The sequence below is a fragment of the Triturus cristatus genome, chromosome 6 (assembly GCF_964204655.1).
Source record: "Triturus cristatus chromosome 6, aTriCri1.1, whole genome shotgun sequence".
Lineage (NCBI taxonomy): Eukaryota > Metazoa > Chordata > Amphibia > Caudata > Salamandridae > Triturus > Triturus cristatus.
Genome location: NC_140589.1, coordinates 669,356,148 through 669,373,585, shown reverse-complemented (window position 1 = coordinate 669,373,585; position 17,438 = coordinate 669,356,148). Strand labels below are relative to the sequence as shown.

The 17,438-nt window shown below is 48.1% G+C and overlaps 1 protein-coding gene across 1 annotated transcript in view; it reads left to right on the top strand.

The window, feature by feature from the left end:
* Positions 1-2,730: 2,730 nt before the first annotated feature.
* ANKRD6 (ankyrin repeat domain 6) overlaps positions 2,731-17,438 on the top strand; it is a 725,774-nt gene continuing 711,066 nt past the window's right edge. The window contains exon 1 of the mRNA XM_085611161.1: positions 2,731-2,955. The gene's annotated coding sequence lies outside the window, so the exon portion shown is untranslated. The remainder of the gene's footprint in view (positions 2,956-17,438) is intronic.

Sequence of the window (17,438 nt, the reverse complement as noted above, 5' to 3'; positions counted from 1 at the left end):
GGACATTACTATCCATTTCCCATGTTTCTTGTAAACAAATAATGTGAAACTTTTTGCTGTACTCCAACCATTCCTTGGTTCTTAGTTTGGGAGAGATTCCGGCAATGTTCCACGATACTACCCTAAGTTCCCCGTTCCCCGGGGTAGTCACGTTCCATACTTGGGAATATTGAGTTTGGGATCCCCCTTCTCCTGAGCTAATCTGATCTGCTTCGGGACTAATCGCTAATTGAGTTGTTACAACCTCGTTTTGGGGGATTTCGGGAAGATGGCTATTTCCTATGGAGCCAACATTTTCCCCAGGCATAATGTTGTCTGGAGGCGGTAGGTTTACCGGTATTTCTACTTGAGTCTGTCAGTCTAGTTCATCCATCACTGCCGCATCAGACAATGGATTGAACCTATTGGAGACTGACCCCAGTCTAAATGATCTTGATAGCGGGACTTCCACTCTACTGCGTGGCCCCTGACGCGGTACTTTTGCCTGGTCCCTGTAGAAAAAATTTAGAGGGAGCATTTTAATAGACGACCCACTATCAAAAGCCACATAACTATAACCCAACAGTTCTTTTACCAGCTCTCGGTGTCTGAAATTGACAATGACGCAATCTCCGGCAAACTTCTTTTTTGAGGTACCAATCCAAGCTACCCTCCTTGCCATGAGAATATGCGTTCTCCACTGCATAGATTCCTTCGCATTATTATCCAACCAGTGACTGACCTTGTTTATCAAGGAAACTGTAGATTCTTCTCTTTCCCCGTTATGGGCCGGTACCCCTGCTAAAACTATTGTGTAGGGGCAACATGCCGGGGGCAAATCTAGCGTCTGGAGGCCCGGCGAGCTCAGCACCTGGGCGTTATGGGAACCAGTAGCTGCTAACTGGGCTTTTATACTAGACTCTTGTTGGGTGCTTACAGGGGCCTGGACCGGGTGTGTGACACTATCATTGCTCACATTGCGATCTACCCTCTGCTTTGACCCTGCTCGTTCCGGGTCGGATACAGTCTCTTGCCCATCCGGTATCGAGATTAACTGGGGGACTGGGAGAACACGTTTATCCATCTCCAACAACCTATTGACCTTTTCCTCGATTTTCTTTATATCTGCTACCAGGGGGGCCAAGTGTTTAAGGAAAAGGGCTTCCAACTTGGAATCGAGTGTTTTCATTATCTCCTGTGACCAGTCCATTCTGTTTACAGGGGAGCTAATACGACCTTGAGAACAAGCTGGCCTATTGCTTTCATCCTCAACTATTATAGGGTCTATTTTAGAACCACCTTTTTTTGTATTTGGATCATTTTTATTTTTACTTGTCCCCTTATTCTGTGGCCTGGTTGAGGACTTCAAACTCACAATAGTGGCACTTTCTGGGGGGGGGGTCTGGCGTTATTAAGGCTTTTTTTGATCGGGTGACTACTACCCTTTCTTTCTCCACTAGGGCGTTAAGATCCCTCTCACCCCCGGGAGTAATCTCATTTTGTTCTTGGGCATCCGCCTGTGCTCCCCCAGGTCCGCTAACCTCCAGTTCTACCGCGGGACCCACCACTGACGGTAGCTCGTCACCACCGTCACTTTGCCTATTTGTATGAACTTGTGCTAATGTAACGCCCTGAGTTTTACTAGACAAAGAGGGACCCTGACCTGCCGCAGTACTCGTCCCCAGTGTGACACATTCCGCTATTGTCCCCAATGAGGAGCGTTTATGTGCCAGTAAGGAATCAAGGGACAATCTACGCTCCGTCAACTGTATCTCGTGTGTCAGCAGTGATTCCGCCCGTGTAATGAATGCATCTAATGTGCCCCTAACTCCCGTCCCAGGTCTAATTGGTGTATTTTTGGTTTTCCCCATATTCTCAAACTGACAATTTGAGGCTGACCCGGGAGCGAAAGACCACAAAATGCTAACTTGCCCACTGCAGTAAGAAATTGACCTACGCTGTGACCCACAGGCGGTGGCTACAGCAATACGTTACAAAGCAGGACGAAATGTTATGCCCCCAGCTATGGTGCCTCATGCAACTAACAGTATGGAATCTACGCACCACTCCCAGACTTAGCTTAGTGTTCATAGAAGTCTTTCAGAGGAAGTGGAACGATGCCCGGCTTGAACAGACGAACCAAAAGGGATGGCCCAGCCCGGCCTCCTCTGGCCTCGGACGGCCGCAGACGGCCCCGCCCTTGTCCCGGGCTTCTCCCGGCGCCGCCCGCGCGCGTCCCGCGAGGCGGGAGACCAGGTTTGAATTTAAGCGCCACTGAGCGCGAGCTGGCGGTGTGCGGCGTCCGGCCGCAAAGGCTCCTGGGTAGTGTAGTCTCCCCACACAGCGGCCGCGCCCTCAGGTGTCACGGGGCTGCAGGCGGCGGGGGAGACCGGCGATGAGCCCAGGGATTCTAAAGCGCCTCGGCCAGGGACCACAGGGCCAACAAAGCAGGCAATTACCCTGTGCTCCTCACAGGGTTGTTGTCGAGGCTCATGAATGAGTAGCATTGTAAAGCACGGTGTGAGCTTTTCTTTTGTTTTCAAAGCCGAAACTAGTCAGGGCTGCAAGGCCTTGGTTAGCTGCCCCTGGTTACGTTGCTAATATGTAGTTATTGGGACCAGGATGCATCGACGTGTGACTGACGTAAAGGGTAATATTATCTCGTAGTTTACTGCACGGATTTTCCTTGCATGGCCAGTGGATGTCGCTGCTGCACAGGAGAACGTACTGGCAGGTTTTCAAGTTACCTTTGTGCCACAAGTGTACCTGGTTAGAAGTAACATCGCCCGGCCGTGCTTGGAAGCCCGGTGCTCGCTGGACTGGATAGAGGAGTAAACGGCGCCCCAGGGGCCGGGGCACGGGGACATTCCTGAGTGCACTGGACTGAGGCCATCGATGCTGTGGACGCGACCTTCACCTTTTTCCCGGGGTGTGGTATTATTTTTGAGCGAACATGGACAGGGCGGGCGCGGACAGGTAGGAGGGCTCTTTCTTTTTCCTGAGCACTACTTTGTTTACTGGCCAGATTTACCGTCCGCTCTTTGTACCTCCGCACCCACTTTACCCGGATAGGAGCGCGTCGTTATAGATTGTGGCGTACTATTAAATATAACGGCGGCGTTTGGGAATGTTTTCGGCGTAAGGTCGATCCCGTGGTGATCTGGAAGTACTTGTGAACGGGGCGTGGGCATCTCGCCTCAGTGTGTTACAACTGAAGAGGGGGGTTCCCAGGTGTGAGACACCCATATAGGAAGACGGGGCTTTGGAAAGGTGTGAGAGAGACGGTGAGCTCCTAGGGGTGAGGCACTTGAGCTGTTTGGGATCCGCTGCTTCCTAGGAAGTCTGATGAGTTAAGGAACTGCATGGTGATGTATCAGGGGAGGCCAACATGGGTCCAGAGGGGCCGCCGGGTCTATGACAGATTTCTAGCCTACCACCCAGGGACGTAACGCGGGCCCCTGCGGGGGAGGGGCACTCAACGTCAGACAAAGACCCGAGATGGAAACATTAACTTATTCTGCGGTTTTCCAGAACATTTGGCAGGGAATTGGTTATCATGTACCCGCATTGGACACCCCTGGTGTAATATCTTTGGTATAATATCTTCTTATTGGTTAATCTCTAATGAATGTCGGTTTGGGAGAAGTAGTAATGCGTTACATGCCAGTTCCTTCTACGATAAGAAAGTGAGGACGGGCTCTTCTCGGAATAAATTCACCCACCTACCTTTTACGTATGACGCTTAAGAGAAAGTCTGCAATGTATTGAATTCTCTTTAAAACAGCGAGACCCCTTTTAGGAAACAGTCGGCAAAAGGAACAGTTATACGTGGGGTTTTGGAGGCCCCCCGTTAATTATAAGTTCGTTTTTTTGTAGATATGATATTGGTTTCCGTTTTCACTTTCTGACAATGTTGAATTGCTTGGGAAATGTTACTTTTTACGGGGTCTAAAAGTAGTTTAGACCCATGCGAGAAGTGCAGGAACAGGTGCAAACCATGTTTGTTTGGTTAGTTCCCAGGCCACTGAAACTATATAGCAATGGAGAACCGAATTATGCACAGGGTTGCCTAAATTATGCAGCAAGAACAGGCAAGGTATGTGGCACAGTGCAGTACACACTGCAGCAATATTAGTCCACTAGTTTGTTAATTTAACACACGTTAATGCTAACTCAGTGGATCTTAACCTGTGGTTCGGGGAACCTAGGGGTCCGCAACGTCTACTCAGGGGGTCAACAACTACTTGGAAAATTAAATATTATTAACAGAGTAATAATGTGTATATAAATAAAACCTTCCCAATAAAATATTGCTTTTCTTTGTTAATTTTTTTTTTTATATTTGTTTCTGAATTAAAGTATCTAATAATTTGTGTATTTCTTTGATAATGCTTGTTTCTGTATTGTTGTGTACTGTTTTGCGGTTCAAATCATCAAAATTGCTTAGGCCAGGGCCTAGGATTCCCATAATGACTCATTTGAGTCCCTGCATTCCAATAATGATTTAGCGAAGGCCCCCAGATTCTGGTGATCATTTACTGGGGTTCCACAGAAGTCAAAAGGTTAAGAACCATTGTGCTAGTGAGTGGAAGGCTTCCTCTTTTTGGTTCCAGTTTACCACCAGACTAGAGAAATAGGCAACTAAATGGTGACTAATTGGCCCATGTAAGGGGTCTGCCACACTGTGACACCGCATCTAACACCTTTTTTTAACACCTTTTCATAATTTGAACAAAAAACTATCTTTTGTTATTGAAATCTGTAAATTGTGTAACAGATAGTATATTATGTTACGATTACAGTAAATTCACATTTGTTTGGAAAATGCAGCTGCCACAGATTCATGTAATTCCATTGGCCCTTGGTATAGTTAAAAACGTTACCACCTGCTCTAAATGACTCCATTAAGCATGCACACTGATGTTGGATAAATGAGTACCTCATCCAGTCCTAGATTTTCTTTTATTTGGTACAGGTAGTGATTTGTTTATAATAAACAAAGTAAAACTACTTATACCCAGGGCTTTAAGTGGGGTGAAAAAACTGGAGGGGGTCTCAAAGGGGCGTGGCCAATTTAATTTAAGGCGTGGCTTAAAAACACATAAGCTAAAAACCTGTGCTTAGCATAGTGTGCGGCCCGACTGGTATTTTGCTATTTCTGTCATTGCGTCCAGATATATGATACAACAAGTAAAATTACACCTACAACAAGGCAGGACTATTGGCTTTGTCAATGGTTGTTAGTTGCAGAAGACAAATGAGCAGCAACTATGGCTTGCATATAATATTGAAAAAGCTTCCACTTGAAGCCCTGGTGACACCACAACAATGTTGCTGCTCCTGAGTTTCAAAAAAAGAAAGGAAATCCAGAGAGAAAATTACTCTCTTTAAAGGATTTCCCTTCCCCTACAACGCTCACCTGGCATGGCGTCATGCCGTAACTTCTCCACTAGTGAGAAGTGAGCAGTGTGAGCACGCACACATTGATGTGCCTGCTGTCACTGCAGTCCCGAAAAAAAACGGAACGCCTGTGCCAGGGCACAAAACAGAGCCCGATAGAGACCCGTTTCAAGGCCCCTTAAAAAACTGCTGGTGCTCAGCACCGGTGAGACCCGGCCCACTTAGAGCCCTGCTTATACCAGAATTCAATAAAGAAAACAAGAACGTGATCTACTTACATCTAGCATGAGAAATACAATAGCTTGGGACATTATTAATAATAAACAACAGATGCTACACCAAGCTGAACAGTACCAGTGACAATTCTTATTTGTGCTGATTCCTTTGATAGGCCCATCAGTAACGAGCAATGATTAATTTTTCTAACAAGATAATTTGGTCTTTCTATTTATAAAATTATGTGTAATAAATTAGTCCTTCTCACCAGTTGTTCATTTTAAAAAGAATATGTGCCATTGCTCAAAGCTTTTCTCAGAAGCCTGCGTCCGGCGCTATCGAAGGCTGGGGTACAGATTATCCAGGCTGCCTAGTCTTGATTCCTCTTCATGTCTCTTTCATCCACCACCAGACACTCACTCTTGCAGGTTCTTTTTCATCAGCCTGTCCCAACCCATAGACCTGTGGGTCATGTCCTCTGCTGCCGATTGACAGCAGAGAACTGGGGCAGTGGCTGGCTGGATGTTCCAAAGTGCGCATGTCACTTTGGCCAGCTGTCTTGCGCCGGCCAAAGTGACATGCCCACTTTGGAGCTCTCTATTCAGCTGTTTTAGACAGCTGGGTGGAGACCAAGCACAGGCCTACAGGGCCAGAAAGAGCTTCCAGCCATCCCTCTTCATCCAATCCTGACTCTGCTCTTATGCTGGTTACCAGCATGAGAGTAGTGCCAGGATTGGTTAGGGGAATTGAGGAGACATAGCTGAACACGACTAGAGTAGGACGTCGGAGTCGTGCAGCAAGCAAGGTAAGTGATTATTTTTTCTTTTTATTTACACTCCCCTTGCTTGCATGCACCCACCCACCACCCATTTGCCCGCCCCCAACCTAATCTTCCTGAATGCCAGCTGCTGCTGAGTCCCAGTACCCAAAACCGAGTACTGGTGGGCCCCATCATCAACCACCAGCTCAAATTAAACCCTGCTTTTCACATCGCCTATGCTTTATTTTTTTGGCCATATAATAAGGAATAATATATTTATACCATAGTCTAATACGATTCTTTTGTCTCTACAATGCACATAGTCCAACCAACAGGATTAAAAACCCTCAAACATCCACCAGGTCCAAATTGTTCCTTGATTGTCTAGTGCATTTGTGGCTTCTGATTTTATGGTTTTACCTGTTGCACTTCTGGGGAGTATTAAAGTGCAGCAGTTGCAAGATTTGTACAGTTTAAATATAGAATAGATTGAGGCCTTAAATGAAAAATCCATGGTCTTCCATACCTCAATGCACACCCTGGCCCAACACTGTATTTCACTGAATCAGCAGTGCGGCTGCTCCCAGGCTGTAGTGATGGGGCGGGAGGAGGAGGCGGTTAAAAAAAAGAAGAAAAGATTACTTACTTGCCAGCCGGCGCCTCTACTCTGTCCTCTCCTTCTGTGAACCGGAAGCACACAGGCTCCCAGACGTCCCTAGCCAATCGCGACGGTGCTGTTACCAGCATGATAGTAGGGTCTTGATTGGTCTGAGCTCCGTGGTTTAGCGCTCAGACAGGGAGTGGGAGCCTGTGCATGTTCTCCACCCAGGCTGTGCCAAACAGCCGGATGGAGAACATGCTATGCGCGCATGACTGGCCGTCCCAAGACAGTCGGCCAAACTGTCATGCACTCTTAAGTCCCCTGCTTGCTGTAACGACAGCCATGCCCTACCCACCCCAAACCTGGCTTCAGCAGAGAAAAATATAATGATGTATAACAGTGAAGACCGCTTCTAGAGTATGACCGAGTATATGTGAAGTGAAAAGTGCTAAAGTGGGCACTTTACAAAAAGTGACGGACTGGCATCAGGGGCTCTCCTCATTCCAACTCCCATGGGGCAAGTAGGTTGAAAGAGCAGGGTTAATGTACCCTCTTAGTGTTGAGTGACCATAGGTCACCACACCCAGTGGATAGTCTTTGATTAGACTAGGAGCCCTCCCTTTTTCTATTTGGTCCTGATGAATGCCACGTACCTTTTTGGACAACTGGCAGAAACATGTCGACCTCTAACACAGCGGTGATGGGATAATTAAGGTCCCTATTCATCGCACTTACGTTTTTATTTCCATCTAGTCACCACATTAGAATAAAAAGTTGTCAGGTGCACTATTATGGCTTTTTAAACTCACATTACCCTCTGGGCCCCCACTTAGTTTAGAAGTGCATCCCTATCTTTAGGTGCATGCCCACCCTCCACCAAACACGGTTTTTGGAGGGCGAGGACTGGCAGATGATGAAGCATGACACCAGGTGGTGTGTGATGCCAGTCCGTCACTTTTTGTAAAGTGCCCACTTTAGCACTTTTCACTTCACATATACTGGGTCATACTCTAGAAGCGGTCTTCACTGTGTTATTCATGTTAGTTTGGAGGCTGGCCGTCTTCTAGTGCCCTACTGCCTCTGGTTCCTTCCTCAGGCCTTTACCTGAGGTCTCTAGTGGTCATATAAAAATATAATGATAACGTTGTATTATTATCATTTTCTTTTTTGCCCTGCTGAAAAGCAGTGGGACGATGGTCCTCTGCCTTAGCGGAGGAGCTGCCCTTGTGTATCAGGGGTGTAACATAGGGCCCACAGCCCCTGCAGGTCTGGGGGGCCCAGGTTACCCCATCCTGAAAGGTGTCTTCTCCGGTCTTCTCTGCAGAATGGTTGCAGTTACAGTAAAACACTCTGGAAACAACAATATTTTCCCCTAGCAAAAAGTTACAAGCTTGCAACATTGTTGATTGAATGTTGCTAGTTAAGAGGACATCGGCACAAAGGGGCCTCAAGGGGCCCAGGTTGCAAACCTTCAGCTGCTCAGGCGAGTCTTCTCTAGAAGACCGGGCAGGGGAGCCCCCTTCACGGCTGCCTGTAACCCATCACAGGCAAGGGTGTAATGCAGACCCCTGCAGTGCAAGGGTCCCCCAACATTTCAGGGGACGACATTTGAGCCAAAGCCAATAAATATATGTGAGATATGGGTGACTCAGAGGCATGTCATCATATTTTGCCAAGGTGGCCTATGGTTTTGTGTTACAGCACCTCACTGAATCGGTCTTACTTTGCCCAATACAACCCTCGCTTCCTTATTTAAAACTGCGTCATATAAAGGAAGACAGCTATTTTTGTAAACAAAATCTGTCTTGAGTTTGAAAAAATGGGCTGTGAAGGAATTAATTCACAGTCATTGTGTACTTGTCACTTTCTGCTTCTGCTAACATTTTCTTAAGGTGTTGCTCTAACTGTTGGTGTAAGGTTGAAATTAACAGCTCCTGGAGCATCTCTTGGAGGTGGTCACTGTATGGGACATGACCAGACCCTCCCACTGACAGATTGTCCCGCTGTGTCCCCATAGCGCAGGTTCCCGCTCTAATGCCAGTTTGAAATAACCAGCCTCTGATGCGGAGAATCGTACCATTGTGACCTTGTCCCTTTCTGCTTACGTTTTAGAACATGGCGCGCTACCTGTTGGTCTATTTTTTAACTAAATGTTGTCTGGGGGATCTCTTGGAGGTGGTGTGTTGGAAGCTGGCTTTCGATATAGTGTACCAAAATGAGGTACACTGTGCAGAAACTCCAGTTCACCCTTATTGGTTTACAGGGGCTTGCTTTAACAATCCCAAAGTGCTATAGTTTGTGGTAGTGTGGTCGAGCAGCTTTAGGTTTAGCAGAGGAGAGTAGTGAGTATGTGTTGTACACACAGAGTCAATAAAGGAGACGCACACTCAAGAAGAAATTTGAGACCAATTTAGAAAAATAACATTGATGTTTATATACATTAGGCACCAAGATCATCAGAATCGGGTATGTACTTTAGGAATTATCGCTTTTTACAGAATAACAGTAGAATAGCAAAAGCTGTCAGATTTGAGGCATGAGCCTCAAATGTGGTAATGTTATCCTATGGAAAAACATACAATGCATAGGAATACTTGCAAACAGTTGTTAGGGGTGATCTCTTGGACTTAAGGTGCTTAGGGGGCAAGGTCCACAGAACCACCAGCAGTTCGGTTTTACCTGTCCTGGTGTGTCCGGGTGCAGAGGTGCAGGTCGCAATAGTACCCTCAAGCAATACACCGTACAGTCAATGGAGAAACCTGTAACAAGAACAAGGCTGCAAGTTGGGACAAGTCCAGCAGACCCAAACAGGGGCTCGGCTTTGAGGGTCTCTGGAGCAAGGGAGCACTATCCATTGGCTCAGACTCTGGCTGTGGGGTTTGGGCGCAGAGGTGTTTTGTCTGGCAGGTAGCTTGCGTTAGAGGCTCTCACTTCTTAGGGTTGACCTGGTGATGGGGGCAAACAGAACAGCAGGGCCACTCTCTGTGCTGGCTCTGTGATGCTGCATCCCTCATCGGTAGATCGGTTTTGGCAGGGTTGGTGTCAGACTTGACGCTTCACAAGCCTTTGCTGCTGCAAGGGCGCTGGTACCCAGGTTATTGGTAGTCGGGGCTGCAGGAGGGCCTAGCGGCTCGAAACTCACTGGGGAGATGGAGCTGACCTATGGGAGCCACCAAGTCCTTCTCCTTTGGTGCTGCTTCATCGGTGGACTCGGTGGTCAGCAGAACGGTGTACCGAGCAGATACGGTCGGTGCCAGCAGACGGCAGGGAAGAAGCTCCTCGACTTGAAGGGAGATTCTGACTTGTTGGCGAAGTGCTGGCAGCCCTCGAAGGCTTTGGGAGGAAGCACAGCTGCTGTACAGGCCAGGTCCTTGCAATTGTCAGGACAGCAGCATGCAGGCAGGGTTTGGTGCCAGTTCTGGAGATAGTCTACAGTTCTTGCGTTTTCGACTCTTCGTTGTCCTTCTTCTGTTCCCAGTAGATGAATCTGAGTTCTTGGTGTCAGGGGGCTACCTAAATACTGAATTTATAGGTTTTAAGGGGAGTGTAAGGTAGTAGCCAATGGGCTACCTACCACTGGGATGTCTACACCCCCTATAAGACCACTTCCTGCTAGGAGTGGGCATAAACCTGATCCAGAGTTCCTAGTTTCACTAAAAACAAGATAGGGAAACCCTTCCTTCGTTGTTCACTTCAGGTAGACCACCTTAGGGGTGTGACTAGCCTGAGAGTGAACACGCCTTCTGAGTAGCTGATTTTCCTGCCTGTCCTGGTGTAAAATGGGCCACCGGGCAAGGGGTGGCTTCTCCCAGGTAAGGGGGAAGCCAAGGTCACATATCAAATGGCAGTATCGGATTTGAAGCATCTGGGCTTGATATGCTAAATCACTAGCCATCCTGCTAGAGGAGGTGTTAACACCTTTCTCTGGAGCAGGCATTGTTTCTGCCCTCAGAGGGCGTAGGCTCTCACCTGCAGGGGGTCAGAAAGTTGTCTGTGGTAGCAGGCTGGACAATGCCAGCTAGCCAGCACACTAAGAGAGTAGTAGGATTCAGGGGGCACCTCTGAGGTGCCCTCTGGCTGCATGTCAGGACAAATCCGATACTGGCATCTGTATGGATTTGTCAAGATGAGGTGTTTGATACCAAACACCATTATTTTCAGAGAATCCATTATGTAGCTGGGTAACTTATAATGACCGGTGCCCAGTACATATAGTTAAAATGGCTCCCTGATCACTTGTAATATCTACCAATGGAATTAGATATCACAGGGGCATCTCTGCTCATGCAGATGTGCCCTCACATCAGTGCTTAGTTTGTAAAATATCAAGTGCCGGGGCTCTGACCAGGAGGCCACTGCAGCTTGCACCACCCATCGCCCTTGTCATCGCTGCCAAAACAACTACTAACCATCTCTCTTGCATGTAGATGGAACAGTTCAGATTATTCCAGGTCCCCAAAGCTAACGGAATGGCTGGGGAAGCAGGCATTAGCAATTTTTAAATAGATATTGTTTTCCTAAACAACTGTTCTACTGCTCATCTCTAAATTACATGAGCAGCGCTATCTTGTGGCAGACTGCCCTGAGTGTGGTGTTGACAATTAGGTGCCAGTACCGAGCACCGGAAACCAATTAAGTGCCAGTGCTCAGCTCCGGAAAGCACCGTCTCAAATTCCGCACTTCCGCACATGTAATATAATGAACCCTGCCATAGGGCTTCAAGGCCTGCTGTAGGGGTGACTTACATATATTGCATGCAGTGTCTGTAGGCATGGCACGCAGGGAGGCTGTCATGTTGTGTCTTCTCAATTGTTTGCATCCTTTCACACAGCCTGCAATGGCAGTCTGCATGGATTTGAGTGTGGGTCCCATAGGGTGGCACAATACATGCTGCAGCCCTTGGGGACCCTCTTAAGTACCCATACCCTAGGTACCAGGGGTACCTTTTGCTAGGAACTTACAGGGTGCTAAAGTTCTTGTCAAATGGTTTAACAATTGAACATGTAGTTTGTTTTAGGGAAAGAGCACTGGCACTGGGGCCTGGTTAGAAGGAACCCAGTGCACATAAGTAGAAAAACATCAGTTCCAGTGGCAAAAAGTGGGGGTGACCATGTCACAAAGGGCTACTTTCCTGCATGGTGCCTGTGGGGAATTGGACCAGACTCACCGATAGCCTGGTTTAGCCTTGTGTACCCTCCCCCATCATCTCACACTATCACCATGGTGCCTGTTTAAATCAGCCTGCCTTAGGCAGAGTGACACATCTGCGCATCACTAAAGGACTGGCAAGACAGTGGTCAGAAATGCCATTGGTTTTATTATTGTGCTGGACGCATATTGTATAGAGGTGGGCAAAACAAATATTTCTCTGGGAAGATCCAAAACCAAGCTGAGCCAAGGGTCCAGCGTGGCTTTAAAGGAAAAAACACAAGCAAACCCATAAAAAAAACTGTAACAGGCCAGTGGGAGGGATGTACAGGGTGGAGCAGCAGACTGACTGATCGATGAATATGGGCATGCTATGAAAGGTTATGCCTCTGAAAAAAGTCAGTCACATGTTACACTACAGACTCTGCCCCAGCATACTTGCTTTTCATGCCAACCTGTCACAGCATGACTCCTATATGGTATGTCTTTCCTCTCCCTTCTCTCCCCTCCCTTTTTTTCCCTCCTTTTTCATTTCTCGCCACTTTTTATGCCAAATGCAGTTCACTATTTTTCTCCCTGACATGTTTCTTCCCAGGTTGTTGTGAGAAGTTGGCCTGATATATGATGTCACTAGTTCTAGTGTACACCTTGTATCAGTCCAAACAACCCTTATGGTGATTGGTTGTAAAGTCAACCTTATAGACCAGCTATCCTAGTGGTAGCATGGACAAGAGCAGTCTTAGGCTAAACTCTGTATGGCATGTGAAGCCAGCTGATATACCATTTGCAATTCCTTGAATACCAAATGAAAGGACACCACAACAGATATATTCTAAAAATAGAATGTATTTATTCTAGTCAAAATACCCTCAGCACTCTTTATGAAATTCGAGGTAAGTACAACACAGTCTTATTTAAGCATACATAAGTCACACAGGTAAGTAATACAGTTAGGCCCTAGGGGCCACGCAAACCATATACTAAGTAAGTGGTATAAGAACCACTGTCACGAACACAGGTTAGGCCTAGGCCTAGGGAATCGCTGGGGCTACACTATCCTATCAGTTGCTAGGCAGTGGGAGGCCCACGGGATTCAGGTGCAGAGTGGAAACACTCATGCGTAATGCGTTAAAGTCGATAGAAATAGTAGTATTTAGAAATTAAGAGTTTTAGGACACTTCGGAAGGAACTAGGAGTTAGAGACTTGGAAACTAGACACTAGGATAGTCAATACCCTTGTGAGCACGGAATACTCACGTTACCTAGCCCACGGGCTGCGGGTGCATAGGTGTGAACTTGCGTCGGGTTTCGTCGTCGACTCCTATGGATGCCTGAAGAAAAGATGCTGACAGGCAGTCAGTGAAGAGTGTCCGGTGGATTCCAAGGATGGAATCAAGAAGGAGGATACCTGCAAGCAGAGGGGACAGAGTCTAGGTCACCAGCCAGGAGCCGGGAAGGAATCAGGAAGGAACCAGGCGATGTCGTGAAGATGCAGGTGAAGAGGTGAAGCTTGTCGCAGCAGCCACGGGTACCAGGAGGCGTCGAGGATGACCAGAACCAGGAGGCGAGCTGTCCCACGAGGGCTCTTGCTGTCGGCGGTGTCGATGTCGAGTTGGGACACAACAAGCCTTGGCAAGCGCAACCCATCAGAATGAAGGATTCGCTTCTGTTGCAGACCAGGAAGGCCTGAGGTGCTTCTCTTTCACAGGGAAGCAAGGGCCAGTCTGGAGGAGCCAAACCAGTGGTGGAAAGTCACAGGTTCGTCGTCGCAGAGCTCACTAGCCAACGGGCAAGCAACCAGACAGACGCGTTGAGCAGGAAAATGCAGAAGGGCCCCACGTAGAACTCGTGGAGTGTGAAGGGCTGATCTTCGGTGCAGATGGTGCTCGGGGTTGGGGCTTCTCAATCCCCAGAGCACAACTACGAGGATGCCTCAGAAGCTGCACTGGAAGCAAGTAGCCAATTTTCCCAGGTAGCCGGTCCCACCTCTCTCGTCGCCTCCACGGATCTCAGCTTTGCTGTGGATGTGGAGCAGGGTCGGAGAAGTCTGGAAGTCAAGGCACTGGTCGGTCTCTGAAGTCGGTTCCTTGTAGAACTTCGGGCAAAGCAAACGGCAGGTCGCTTGATGGTGCCTGTTTGCACAGGGTGGCCACTCCTTGGCTTCAGTCTTCTTCCGTAGTCGAATGTCGAAGGTTCCAGAGTTTCTGTTCAAGTTCAGTTTATCAGGATAATCCAAAGTCCTAGGGACTCAGCGCCCACTCTTATACTAATCTGGGGGGCTGGGTTACCTGCTAGGTCCCTCCTATGGGTGGGACCAGGGAGGGGGGTGGTTATACCCCCTTCCCTTTGTCCAGTTTCACGCCAGGACTGGGGCTGGAGTGCCCCAGCACCGGTTTGAACTGGACTATGCATGGGACACCTTGTGTGCCCCAGGCAGTGTCTCGTTTCTTTCATCCCTCCCTGCCCCAATACACTAAGGCCTGTCTAGGGTGGTGCTAGCACCTCCCAAGGCAGGAAACCTATTGTCCAAGCCTCCCTCGCTGGAAGGACTCCCAGCAGCAGGAGGTCAGACTCGTGTCTGTGGCAGCAGCATCCATTTTGTGATGCTGGGGCTCTGGTTAACTTTAACCGGGTAGTAGGTCTTCAACTTGTCTTCTCCCTCTAGAAGGGAGGAATACTATCCTCACTGCCAGAAATGGTGTGGGGGTAGTATTCCAAAGTGTTAGACACCTTACACGACATGTTTTGATAAAGCCAAACCATAGTTACCATAACCGCGAGGATTATAAGGTACTTCTAAGAGTATATGGTAGGCTATATCATAGAACAGCTATAAGGACATGGTTCCGAAAACTGCAGACAGGCTCAGCTCATGCTAGAGCACTATCTCACATGTTACCAAGCACTCTGCCTTCAGGATTGTTAAGGCCTGCCATAGGAGTGACTGATAGGTTACCCACGTGTCTATATATAAGGTAGGTATAGGAATACTACACCTAAGCAAGGGGTGATTACACAACCTTGCCCCAGCTGAGTGATCAGCCAGTTGTGTCATAATGGAAGGCCAGCCAGGGGTGGCATAATACATGCTGCAGCCCCTGGTAGGTCTAGGGTACACCTATGCCCTGGATACCTAAGGTACACTGTACAGGGCCCAAAAAGGTGATCCTTACCAATTGGGTTATGTACCTAAAGTACATAGTGTGAATTTAGAGAGAGAACAGCTGGGCTGTGGGTCTGATTAGCAGGCCCACAGCCACATCTAAGTCGAAAATCAGTGAAGCAAAAGCAAAAAGTGGGGGTGAACATAGAAAGCAGACCCTACTCTTCTACAGTTGTCACCTGCATCTTCCTCTACCGTGCCTATTCCTAACAACTATCCATCATTCTCTGCTCCGTCTCTCTTCCGTTTCTCTGCCTTGTTTCTTCATCTCCAAATTCTCTCTCCCATTGCTCTGATTACACCTTAGCTGGAGAAGTCATTCACCCACTCTCAGGTCAGCTTGGCCTGTGTTTGTTTTGAGTGCCCTAAAGGACCTAAAGCAGAGCCAGAGAGCACGCTGCCCCGTAATCCACGGATAGTGTATTTTTTTATTCTCTCATTGGCTATTGTTGCTTATTGGGGATTACTCTTATGCTATTAAGAAAATTATTCCATGGATTTACCCCAGTTTTATGTTGTAAATTAAATTAATAGGAGTTAGGTGTGATCTTTAGTGGGAGGGTGGAATGTGAATTCATGCAAATAGTTGTCACTATTAATAGATGATCAACAGGGGATTAGTTAGTGTTAGGTTGCAGAGGTATGCCTTTTAAGGATTTGTGATCTTTCAAATGCTGTGTGGACAATTTGCAGAAATACAACAATGGGGATTCGGGAAGCATGCATGTGATTTAGAGTTAGGTAATTTGGACTCTGTTAGTCTTGGGTAATATCTGTGTCCTAATTACATATGCTTCTCAATGCATCCATGAAGAGCTGATCTCTACTCCAAATTACCAAATCACTCCTCCTGTTGCAGAAGACATTATCATGAGTGTTTTGAATGTTCAGTACAAATTATTATTGGACCGGAAATTGCATAAACTAGACAGATGGGGGGTTTATCTTGTTAGTATGAGCTGTCAGAAAAATAAGGTGGGTTGCCTCTATAATTTGTCAAAAAGTTTTTCTATTTTCTAAATCCCTATAATCCACAGTTACGTCTCAGTTCTTATTTGAATCCTGTGAAAACTACGAGAGAAAAACTGCATCTCTCAATATCAACACATTAGTTTTTCTCCTCACTTCTTTTGAACATCTTGCTTGTAAGATACAAGACTAAAATTATTAAAACAGATTGCTTAGGGGAGGGTGTGGCCGGCAGCCGATGAACATGGCCGCAGCCTAGAGGAGTGCCAGCTACCCCAACCATCCGCCTCACTTATCCGGACCTGAATCTCGTTCCAGTGCCATCCAAAGCTGTCAGAAGAAGACGGGCACCGATAGACCCAGCTGAGGTGCACGGCAGCTGCCGGTGCACCGAGTTAAGCCGTGTTAAAGAACTAAGGCCTACCTGCTACGCTGAGACCGGGGCCTCCAGTGATCCATTAGCCCAGAAACCGAAACCGCATCCTCTCCCTGCGTCTGGACTTGTGGGAGAGGTGCCGCTGAACTGCTGACCGACACCGCCCTGTGGGCCAGATCTGACCAAGGGATTCCACGGCGCCCCCGTCGGATTCCCTGGGCACCATTACCCTCCCTCTGGACTCTGATTTTGCTCCGGTACCGGGGGTGCTGTTGGAGAGAGGCACACACTGATCGCTCCGCAAGTACGGATTGGCGGTGGCGGGGGCGCCGAGCTGCACCAGGCACATTGACCACGGCCGCTTGCCACGTCGAGATTGGAGCCTCATCTCCCCTTCGTGTCTGGGCCTCTCTGTGTTTGCCGTCTCACCCGCCGTGGGCACCGTGAGGTGAAGCGGACCCACCTGCGCTGGTCCTCAGGAGCTTGGGGGTCGGGCCCGAGACAATACACAGCGGCCCCTCCTGCAGTGCCCAAACAACACAGCCCGACTGCAATAGACCATCAGGCGGTGAGTGACCCTGCAACAGAAGAACGCTCTCTATAAGGGAGTTGGGGCTGGGAGCATATCCCCACCGCAGCCCCCAGCGTATACTCCTTCCAGGTATCTGCCCCTGACCAGAGGACGAGGCGTGATAGTTCTGACTGTCGGGACCAGCAAGGCACCAGCAACTGGAGACACTGCCTTATCAGGACAATTTGTCAGTGAACCATCAAGCGGCGTCCAGCTCCGGGGGTTGCAAACTCGAAAGGCTGCGTGCAAGGACCA